The sequence below is a fragment of the Eulemur rufifrons genome, chromosome 9 (assembly GCF_041146395.1).
Source record: "Eulemur rufifrons isolate Redbay chromosome 9, OSU_ERuf_1, whole genome shotgun sequence".
NCBI classification, from domain to species: Eukaryota; Metazoa; Chordata; class Mammalia; order Primates; family Lemuridae; genus Eulemur; species Eulemur rufifrons.
The window spans coordinates 14,972,518-14,984,451 of NC_090991.1; positions in this window are offsets into that span (position 1 = coordinate 14,972,518).

Consider the following 11,934-nt stretch of genomic DNA (forward strand, 5'->3'; position numbering starts at 1 on the left):
GGTGGCAATTAGGCTGGCACAGGTAGGGCTCACCCTGCTGAGGGGTGGGGGAGGGTCACGACGCTCCTTCAAGTTACTGCTGTTGGGGGCAGCATTTGATTCTTCCCTTCCTTTCTGTCCTTGACGGCCCCCTTCGTTTTCAGCAGCATTCAGTACTTGGTGCTCGTGTGCTGAAAATAATATTAAAAGAAAAAAAAAAAAAAAAGAAGAAGGAATGAAAGAAAAGGTTTAAAAGGTTCTTATTAGTGCTGAGAATTGGAAAGGCCACTGCCCCTCCGTTATCTGAGCCTGGCTGGGAGAATCACGACGGCCGGGATGTTTGACATTCTGTAGCAACAAGGTCTGGCGTGAGAGCTCCTTGGGTACCACCTGCCAAGAGACAGGATAAATGGATCCTCTCCTCGGAGCAAAGCCCAGGGACTGATTCCCCAATACTGATGGTGAAGATGTCAGCAGAGGGTCCCTAAAGAATGATGTCTCTATTTCCATGCTAATCCTGGGCTGCACAGAGAAGAGTCACTTCTGTCTGAAAAGCAGGACAGGCCCACCAGAGCTCAAAGAACCGCACCCAGGGGCCCTGCCATTCTCCCAGGAGAAAGCAGGGGATGGAGTAACCCAGCGTACCCACCCTGCCCACACGGCCCCCCTGGGGACCCCTGGCAGGCTCATCTTCAGCTCCTGAAGCAGCGCTAGCTCATGCTTGTCTCCAAAGGAATGTCACGCCGGGCCTGCCAGCTTATCTCCTCTGTGCTTTGGAGATCAAAACCCCCAAACTCGTTAACTAAAAACTTTGCCGAGGGAACAGTATCCACCGAGGTGCAGAATGTGGTGCCAATTCTCTCATTAAAGTGTCTTTCAACACGAAAACTCCGCTGTCAATGACAATGGACACTTGGCTGCTGCCAGCTCAGAGTAAGATGCTGAAGGAAGGGAGGAAAACAGCTGTGTCCAGGTCAAAACAGATTACATTTACGGCTGACAGACTGTGGCTGAAGGCTGTTTACTGCACGAGTGGTGCAACTGTATTTTTTTAAAGGTGATTTTGGAAAATATTGTTCCTGTTGGTGATGTTCCTTTTTTGCATGGGACGTTAGCCCTGTGCCAACGGCCCTGTGTTCCTTCATGCTGAGGCTCGGATGTTATTAAGTCACTAAGCATACACCACAATTGTACCTGACGAGGAAGGAAGCAGACACCAGGAAGCACTTGGGGGAGAGAAGAGTGAATGCTGAGCCGTGTGGCAAGGATTTTAGCGGGACAGCCGGGACAAGGGATCCCGGTTATTAACAAGTACGGTGGAAACTTGAGTGAGTTCACGGCCCCCTCACCGACCCAGCCAAAAGAACAGAGAGAATCCAAGATGGCAGGAAGACAGGCTGTAAGAGTTTCCTAGGGCTGTTGAAATAACAACCATACACTAGATGACTGAAAACAACAGAAATTCATCCTTTCTGTCCTGGAGGCCAGAAGTCTGAAATCAGGTGTCGGGCCCAGTGCAGTAGCTCATGCCTGTAATCCTAGCACTCTGGGAGGCCAAGGCAGGAGGATTACTTGAGCTCAGGAGTTCGAGACCAGCCTGAACAAGAGCGAGACCCCAACTCTACTAAGAAAAAATAGAAAAGTTAGCCAGGTTTCATGATGCATGCCTATAGTCCCAGCTACTTGGGAGGCCAAGGCAGGAGGATCGCCCAGGCTACAGAGTGAGACTCTGTCTCAAAAAAAAATAAAATAAAATAAAATAAAGAAATGAGGTGTTGGTGGGTTGGTTGCTTCTGGAGGACGGTCTGTTCCATGCTTTCTCTTAGCTTCTGATGACTGTCAGCAATCCTTGGCAGTCCTTGGCTTGTAGGACCGCTCCAATCTCTGCCTTTCTCTTCACAGCACCTTCTCTGTGCGTCCTACCTCCTTCTGCTCTCTTAAAAGGACAGTTGTCATTGGACTTAGGGCCCGCTCTAATCCGTGATGATCTCATCTTGAGATCCTTCATATAATTACATCTGCAAAGACCGTTTTTCCAGTAAGGTCACATTTGCAGGTTCTCGGTAGACACATCTTTGGGGAGCCACCATTCGACCCACTGTGACAGCTACTGCCAGCTGGAGAGCTGCTCCCGGGACAAAGTCTTCTCTCTGCAAGTCCTCAGCCTCCCACTGGATCCTCCGCCTGCCAGTGGGAGTTTCTCAGCAGCCCTTGGGGCATCTGTGACTTTGGATCCGTAACAAAGCCACAGAGACATTGAGCCGTTCCTCAAAGCCAGGCCACACTCTTCAAAACCATTTCCCTGTTTCAGAGTGTCACTCAGCCCCGAGTCCCTTCTCTCCGAGGTGGTTCCTAAGGTGCAAGGCCACAGCAGAGCACCTTGCCCACAGGCACCCTAGGGGAGGAAGGGACCAGAAGGAAAGTGTGAAGCCGAGTGCTGAGACCAAGTCACAGCCGTCCTCACCTGAAGCTCGCAGGTGCCAGGGTCAAGCACGGGGCTCTGCTTCTCCAGGGGCTTTGCAAATGTTTACCAGCCTTTTCTTAATGGGAAAGGGGCGGAAGCTCGTTATTTCTAAAGCTACCTATGATGTCATTGGTTGGTTCTGATCATTAGACAACGCTTTCATCAGTTGAGTCGAAACCAACCTACCTGCAATGCCATCCCCCAACTGTCCCAGATTTGCCTTCAAGAGCTCTAGAAATGAAGGTCACCACCAGGTTCCAGAAGCTGCTTCGTTCTAATCAGGTGAGGATATGAAACTATTCCCCAGAGGTCCCAGAGCCAGACCAACCAAAGGAATGTCAGTCCTTCCATGAGTGCAGATAACAACCGTCTCTGCATTTTAAAAGATTTGGCCCACTACATGTTAGGTGCTTTATGTATATTATTTCTAATCCTCACAACAGGTCTGAAAGGCATGCATCAATATAAGCCCTGCTTTATATACAAGGGAATGAGTTATGAGGTCAGGTAAATGGAAGATGGGATTTGAACCCAGATCTGTCTGACTGCAGAGTCTTCATGTTGTCTTCTCCCGCAGCTGCCTCCCTCATGGGCAAAGGAACAATCTGTTTCCTACGCCTGCGGGCCGGAAAGTGGGAAAAGAATGAATGTGAGAAATGTGGGAAAAGGGTTGAGGATATAACTGTAACTCCAGTTTCATGTCTAAACCAAGCAATGATATTCCAGAGATGGGTCTCACTCTATGGCCCAGGCTGGAGTGCAGTGGCATCAGCATAGATCACTGCAGCATTGGACTCCTGGGCTCAAGCGATCCTCTGGCCTCAGCCTCCTGAACAGCTGGGACTACAGGTGTGCACCACCATGTCCAGCTAAATTTTAAATTTTTTGTAGAGACAAGGTTTCCCTGTGTTGCCTAGACTGGTCTCAAACTCCTGGCCTCAAGTGATTCCCAAAGTGCTGGGATTATAGGCATGAGCTACTTTGCCTGGTGCAATAATGTTTTATTTCTTTTTCTGTGAACATATAGTTCAGTTATACTCGTTTTAAAAAAAATAAAAGCACAACTTGTTCTTGAGAAATGTCAAGTATTACATTTCAGTGGATGTGTGCAGAACAATCAAAATGTTGAACATCCCCAAACAGATGCAAACCTTCACCATTCTCTTCCAAAGGCACATCACAGGTTTGAAAAGAGCAGCTCACGCATCTGGCCCAGTTGATTTTTCTAGCATGTAAGCTTCATACCTCCAAAGCCTGGTTCACCCAGAAGAGAAAATATAATAATTATTATTCCTTGCACATTTATAGAATGTTTTATGCTTTCTCTTTCCCACAGATTCTTGTGTTTGGTTCTCACTTCCGCCCTATGAGGTGGGAGGGACAGGTGTTACCCTCACTGAGCATGTGAGGACATCAGGAGGTGAAGTGGCCTCCACGTGGAGTCCACAGAGGAAAGCAGGAGAGTAATCAAGTGTCCTCTCTACTCTCTTGCTGGCAGGATTCTCCTGTCCCTCTGTGAGCTTCAGAGTCCCTGAAAAGATGTGGCTATTCAAGATCCTATCAGAGAGTTGGGGTGGGAGGAGGAAAGATGGGAGAGGGGGCAGAAGGACCATGGCAAGACCAGGCAGAGGAGCTGTGGTGTCACTGAAGCTGGAGACTTGATTACAGCTTCTGCCAAGGCCACAGGAGATCGGCGAGAGCAGCTGGGATCCTTCAAGGAGACAGAACCAGAAGTCTTTTGAAATCAAATGTTCTTCCCACTTGCAAGACCTTTTCCTTGGGACCCTGAGCTTGCCCTCAGCAATGACAGTGTCATCCCCAGAGGGATCGGGAAGGCTGGCAGCAACCAGTCCCCTCTGGTGTGCCTGTGGCCAGCACGGAGCTTAGATACAGGTGCTTCTTTGAGGTCACGTTGGCTAATGAATTAAGGCTAACAGCTAAACAGGGAGAGAAAGGGCACTGAACTTTACTCTGCTGCCACTTTGCTTCTCAGTAAATACTTTGGGGATTGCCTCCGTCATCAAATACCAGTAGTTCCACTGAACGACAAGCTGATGGCCCCCAGTGGGCCTTCATAATACATGAGCTGACTCATCCTTCCTCGAGATGGCCAGACTGATCTTTGCTTCATGCAAAACTCCCAGGACACAAGAGAAGCTTGACAGTTGCACTTCCAAAAATGCTGTTGGCTTAATACTTCCCACCCAGAAGGGCACTGGCTCCTGCAGCAATCGGTCCCCAGGGCTCACCCCTTTCCCCACGGCCCGGGAGCCCTCCCCACAGAAGAATTTCCCATAACCCATTTTTTTCTATATCTGGGGACCACTCTGTTCTTGCACATGGAAGAAGAAAGAGCAGAGGTTTACATGGTCATTTTTGTTACAGTAATGAAAGCCTTGAAATGATCACAGAAGGAAAGTAGGAAAATATGTCTCCTAAAAAGAGCTGAGGCAAATTATTATAGCAACCAAATCCTAAAAGGAATTTTCAAGTAAAAATATGGCTCATGTGAAGTTGTTATGGCAACTGACATTTAAAAGTAACTGGATTTGGGCAAGTTTCTTTCTCCACCCTCTCTGCAAAGTCTTGCAGGAACTTCATGCTAAAATTATGCTTTAATTTTAATTAGCCAAATAGGTCATAAATATAGCTTATTCCCAAATCCTTACAATTTCTACCCCGTAAGCAGCTGATCTACTAATGAGAAAATATTTCTACAAAAGCCCACTTGCCATTAAAAACTCCTATCCAATATTTCTCTAATATAATTTATCAATTTAAACACATTGCATAATGTGATATTCTGTAGCATTCCATTAAAATGACAAATAGCAGTGGGGGGAAAAAACCCAAGAGATTAAACATATTGCAAGCAGCGTAACTGTATTTAAATAACTCAGGCCATCGCCGAGGAAAGCACACTGTTCCCATCCTCAAATGCAATCTCAACTCAGCTGCATATCCCTGGCTGTATGGGTATTAATAGGACAGAAGGGGGGGGGCAGTAAAAAATGACAAGCAACTTCAAAGAAATAAAATTTCTATTAGGCTTTGTTATGAGATTACATCAAAGCAGTTCCTGTGTTTTAATCTGGGGAGAGAGAAAGCCGGTACTTGGGGTTTGTTCCTGGGGGCTGCCTCTGTGTACTGAACCAGACAGTTTGCATAATGAACAATTTTCATTCAATCAGGATCTCAGCACAGATAGCTCCCACTCAAAGATCCCAGGCGCAGGCTGTTTTTATTCTCCCAGCTCCACCTGCTGGAGAAACAGCTTATAACAGGGACAAAGAGAGGCGGGGAAGCATTGTGGAGCCACTCCTAAATTCAGGTACATAAAGTTAGCGACCTGACTCAAAACACCCCCTCCCGAGGCCCTTTCTGCGAGATCCCAGAAGGCACCGTCTTCGCCAGCTCCTGCTGCGGGCAGGGCGTAGCATGAAACCTTTGCCCTCTCCACCGCTTTCCAAATGAGGGAATTTAGAAATCTGTTGTTTGCCTTCTGGGCCAAACACAAGGGAGAATGAAGTTGCTGGAAGGCAGTTTGGCCCGAGTGACTGACGGACAAGGTCCCTGGTTTAGAACCCCAAATGCACTTCTTAGCTGGCTAGTCACCTTTCAAGTTTCCCAGCTGTCTGGATCTTCGTAAAATACAACGGGGGAGAAAAAGCTGCCCACGTGGAATTGCATTTTCATGCACAATGGAAAACTTAAAAGCTGAACAAATCGTTTTGAAAAACTGGCGCAGACGACATGGGCTTGGAGGAGGAAAAGTCCCGGGCGAGCCGGCAGCGCCAGGGCCCGGGGCTGCGGCCTGATCCGCCTTCGCCCGGGTTTGGCACGGCCCCCCGGAGCCCGGCCCACCTGGCAGCGACCCAGCGCGACCGCGCGGCTGCGTCCCCAAGGGGAGGCCGCGCCGGGAGGGGGAGCGACATCAAGCCGCGTGAAACTGTTTTCGAAAACCTGGGATGATCATTTAAATGTTTAAAATATGCACATGGTAATTCAAAACTAATTACCCCGAGCACATTTGAAACATTAATGCCATCATCTCTGGATGCTGCCTACCGACTGTGCGCCGCAGCTCGCTCTGGTGTTTCTATAAACTGCTTCAGCGATTTTAACTTCCAGGCTAAATCAGGCAGTGCGGGCTCTGCCTCCCGCCCCTGGTTGGTGGAGAGACCCCCTGACTTCCAGGAGAGGAGGCTGCGCCCGGTTTCCCTGGAGAGCCATTTGTCACGGTCTTGTAGCTCTGGCTGCGGAATCATTGCCCTCATTGTGTTCATAATTGTCATTTCCATTATTTAATTTGGGTTAAAATGACCTCTCTCCCCACCTATTCCTTTCATTGTTGTTCCTCCCCGTTTTCCCTTCCTCTGCCTCCCAGCACGTGGCCTCCGTTTCCTAATTCATTCAGGAGCATTGAAAAGTTGCCTGGACGTCTACAGCCCACCTCCCACCTGGTTATGCCTCCATTTGGGAGCGAATACAGGACGTTTTCAGGGCTTGTAAGGTGGCCACGTCCACCAGCCATATTGAGAGGCAGAAGTGGGCCAACTGGATCAACTGCAGCCACTGCTGAGCATGTCATCATAGCCATGGCCACACAGGCACACAGCACACACGTGTGCACACACACCACACACTGGGAACACACACCTCACACACAGAGCAAAGCCTACTTACAGACTAGACTAATTAAAGCCAGGCAGGTCCTGAAGCAAATTCATTTCCCCATTTTCCAGAATAAAATGAGTTCTCTTCCTTTGGGGGCACTAAACCAGCACGCCAGTGGCTAAGAGACCGAGCGTGGTGTTGCTGTGGCTGAAATGACTTTGACTTCCCGAGTCTATCCGAGGAGACCTGGAGCTGGAATTGGAAGAGGTACAATTCTGGAGCCTAGAAATTAGTGCTGGCTTATAAATACGTTCCAGGAGACTGATGAGTGAAGGCTGCCTCCTTATTAACACTTTGAAGATGCCGGTGGCGGGTGTTAGATGTTTAGAAATACAAAACTGGGTTAGGTTCCCGCAGTCAGCTGAAGTTTGATAGAGTGATATTACCGGGCTCAACTAGAACCATTAAGAGACTCTTCATTATCCCCACACCACTGCCACCAAAGTTATCATGTAAGAGAATTTTCATTCCATCAAGAGAGGGAGCCGGTCTATCTTTGTCCAAAGAAAATGAGCAGCCCAGCGTGAGGTTTGCGAGGAATTGAGTGTGCAACACTCCAATAACATCCCCTGCAGGATTTCCTCGGCCCCTCCGCTGGCTGCGCAGAGGCAGGCTGCACTGGCGCCATCTTCCTGGGCACCTGGCTTGCCGAACACCAGCTCTGGGCAACGGAAAGGTCAATTAACAAAGGACCCTCGCTAAGACCTACATTCCACGGGGCTTTAAGCACTAAGCTCCAAGGAAATCAAGATCCAGGCCGCTCTCCTGACGTTGAGCAATCTCATTTATTTTTCTACAAAAACCTACCAATGAGACGAAGCCAATTTTCTTGGCATCGCTTGCACCGAGTTTACTTTCTCCTGTGAAGTGTGCCGTTCCTCCAGCTTGAAATGGATCCTCTTTTCTTCCAGCTAGTCCGTCTTTCACACCTTCGCAATGACAACTCACAAATTTCGTGGCTGTCTCCAGCAGACTTGTCCCCTCCCCTCCACTGGACTCCTTTCCACTCCGAAAACTCAATCTACTCCATACTACTCTGCTTGCTTATAAAAAGTGTGGTTCCGTTTTTGTGAGCCTTCCCCCTTAAGGATGAAAATTGTGAGAAGGGATCAAGCCTAAAGTTTCCTTTGCTTTTCTTGTGGCATCTCAAGTCCTATTAGAGACGCCATGTGAGATATATTGACGGACCTAGTTTTATAGCTGGAGTTGGATGACCCGTTAAGATGACCCAGCACACCCTCACACGCCGAGCAAAAATTGCACCCCTCGTTCAGATGTTCCTGGCATCCTATAACTTGCCCAAAGCTAGATTTATTGCTCCTGCTGTAAAGTGTATCTTCTCTAAGCCTCACTTAAAAGCTACCAATTGGCAGAAGATCAAGTTGGAAGTGCAGGGTAGCAGGTGATGGTAAGGGTGGGAGGGGCGGGGTGGCACACAGAATTGAAGCTCCAATAACTACCAGCTCAATATTTAACCGAACTGGTAATTTGCTGTGACAATTATGCCACAAATGGAACACTACTACTCTGCAAGAATGTCGCTCTCTAATTAAGAGGGCTCTGCTTTTCCTAGTCACCCACACCACTGTAATAACACACACAAAATGAGACTTGGCTCCAGGAGCTAAAGGTTCTATTAGGAGGCACGTGCAGCGCGCGGCCGCGGCGGCGTGCACATCAGTGCGTGAGTGATGCTGCCCCGGTAAGCCTGCTAACACCTTCAATTCTCCCTCAGACGGAGAAGGGAAGAGAGCCATTCAGTCCCTCTCAACGACAAGAGCCCCGTTTGACTGACAGGCGTCTTCCCGGAGAGCCTGTGCGTGCCTCCACTGCAAATCACACGCTTTCCCACAGCACCTCTTTCCAGCCGGGAAGGCTCGGTGTGGGTTTGATCCTTACAGAGTAACTTTAATAAGGGTTTTCATAAAAATGAAAGTCCACGGAAACAAATCTTCCTCTTAAAGATGGAGAGCAAGACAGGAACAGGGACACACACACACACACACACACACACACAAACACCCTAACTGCTGGTTAAAGACTCCAGTATGAGACAAAAGAATATTATTAACATCACGGCTATAAAGAAGGATGTTGCCATCTTCTAAATTGACTGCTGGATTCCTGAAACGTGGCTAAGCAAGACAAACCATTTTGTGCTTAATTAGTGGCTCCTTTATGGAAGGTTTGCTGCTTGGAGAGAGCCCATTAGAGGAGGAGAGCTCATTTACACGGATGCACCTTATAAAGCGATTCAGATTTTAAATAAATAGTGGAGAAGGAAATTGGTGGTGGTGGTGGGAGTAGGGATGTTATGGAAGCAGAAAAGCTTCTGCAAAAGACAAGCTTTGCATTACAAGCCTAAGTGCTGAGGGGATCAGCTTTCCTAGGCAAACATATAAGCCTCTAAAATTTTAGGCCAATAGAAATGACCTCTGTACCATGGCTGACTGAAGATATAAATAAACTTCAACACGAACAGCAGTGTCAACGGTGAGAGGAGATGAGAGTCCAATTGGGGCTTATTTTTAAAAAGTCCTAGTTGTTCTGCCTCCATTTCAGGGCAGGGCGTTCAGAGCACAAAGCTCCCGCTTCCTGCAGCGAGCGCTCCTGCTGGAACAGGCCCCAGCCCTTAGGTTACCTGACCGTTGAAAGGAAGCCGCACCACACACGAGTTAAATATAGGTTTGGTTATCTGCATTTTACAAGCACCAAGAATGTGAGCCGAGGAAGCTGTCATTTTTAATGACAGCACAAACTTCCAATTACCAACTGGGTAATACACTAGGGAGCAGGTACGATTTTATAATGGCTCACAATTATGAAAAGTTTACATGATCACTTTTGAATTGGATATATAAATATTTCTCATGAGGCAGGTGGGTTTAAGTTTTTCACATGGTCTATTCAAGGCTGAAAATAAACATTCTGTTTGCTTGAAAATTATACATTTTGAGACTTATCAACAGCTAAGAAAGGCAGGGGTGGGGGGGGGTGCAAGGTGACAGCCATTAAGAGCCTGGCAATGCTGAAAGGCTGTAAAAATGGCCAGGTGGCTGGTTGGTTGGAAGTCTCCAATACACCCACAAGTTCACTGGCAAATCAGAAACTCTCATGACAAACTCAGTGCAAGAGTTAGGGGTCTGGCAATACATAACACAAGTCAAGACCCTCTTATACAACCTGTGGTCAAACATTATTCACACGAAGAACCCAATTTCCTTTGGTGCCTTCTGTCCAACTTCCATGGCACCGAAAGCTTCACCTGTCAGTGATAAATACAGAATGAGTCACTGTTACCAGGTGTTGGCTTGAGTTCTTCCATATAGACCAGACAGCCCCAGACCTAAACAAAGGCTACAATCTGTGAGTTTCAGATCACCCAATTGTTTGTAAAGTCTTTCCTGACTGACTCCAGTCCTCCAGTGATTTATCAACTGAATTTTAATTTCACTGTGATATGACTACTTGGCCCCAAGCCTTGATCCAATTACTCCACAGTTCTTAGGGACAGGTATTTTGATTTAAAATCACCTACTGAGAGCTGGAACAGTTCAATGAAGACATGTGACTACATACTTTTCTCAATGACTTATTAAAACTGTCATCACAAATATAATTAAAAGATTTAATAATCACTAATAGCTTTAAAGAATCAGGTTGATTTATAAAGCAAGTTAAACATGTTCTTAAGAGGTCATTTCTGTCGCGCTGGTGGAAAAGAAGAGGGTTTAGGCCTCTTCACAGCCACAACCCCCATCCGTGTTGGTAGTACGATGAATCTGTCTATGGCTCCAAAGCCTTCCAGCCTCCCTGTCCCCTCTCCTCCCTACATTCATCTACCTGCTTCTAAGGGCCTGCTCAAATTACCTGCCAGCCCTTGACGGTACACAGGGTTAGAGAAGTTATCACTGGACTAAGGCAAAGGAAAAACAATCAGAGAACTGAATAGAACAAGAAAAAGCATAGATTTTCACAGTGCCACAAACTATAAACGCTCCTGTCCATCAAGACCTGAGTTTGTAACAATTAGAAAAGTATCAGAATCCAGCAAGAGTGGATTGGCTCAATACATTTACACATCCACATAGTCAAACACCACTTAAAATTATGCAGATTTTTATCAAAATAGAAAAGATATCCATCCTATAGTGCTAGGAGAAGAGTGTTACGAAATGATAAGCAGAGTATGATCCCATTGTTATTAAATCTAGATTGATACACAAATATATGTAGAAAACAGCAGTGAGCTATGGTAAGTGGTTATTGCTGGTTGGTGGAATTATGGGTAATTCTGTTTTTCCTTTATCTGCAGATTATTTTTGTAAAATGAACATGGATTACTTGCATAAGAAATAATCAATGGTCCAAAGAGTCCCCTTTTTTATCTTTTTGATGTATTTATTCATATTTATGGGGCACATGTGAAATTTTGTTACATGCATAGAATGTGTGATGACCAAATCAAGGCATTTAGGGTCCATCACCTGAGTATACACCTATGTGTTTGGTACACTTCAAGTTCGCTATTCTAGCTATTTTGAAAAATATAAACGTTGTTAACTATAATCATCCTAGTCTGCTATTAAACATTAGAACTTATTCCTTTTGAGAAACCGATTATTTCCAAAGTGTTTATAAAAGCCAGAACTCTACTAACATAATGGATTATAAGACTAACAAACCACGTAAAAGTTGGTGGCGTGGACAGGGGAGATTGAGACAAGGAAACAATCAATTTACTAGGGGAATAGTGACCTTCTAACAAGTGGAAAGAAGGAAAAGAGAAGAAACAACCTGTTTCATTTTCTATA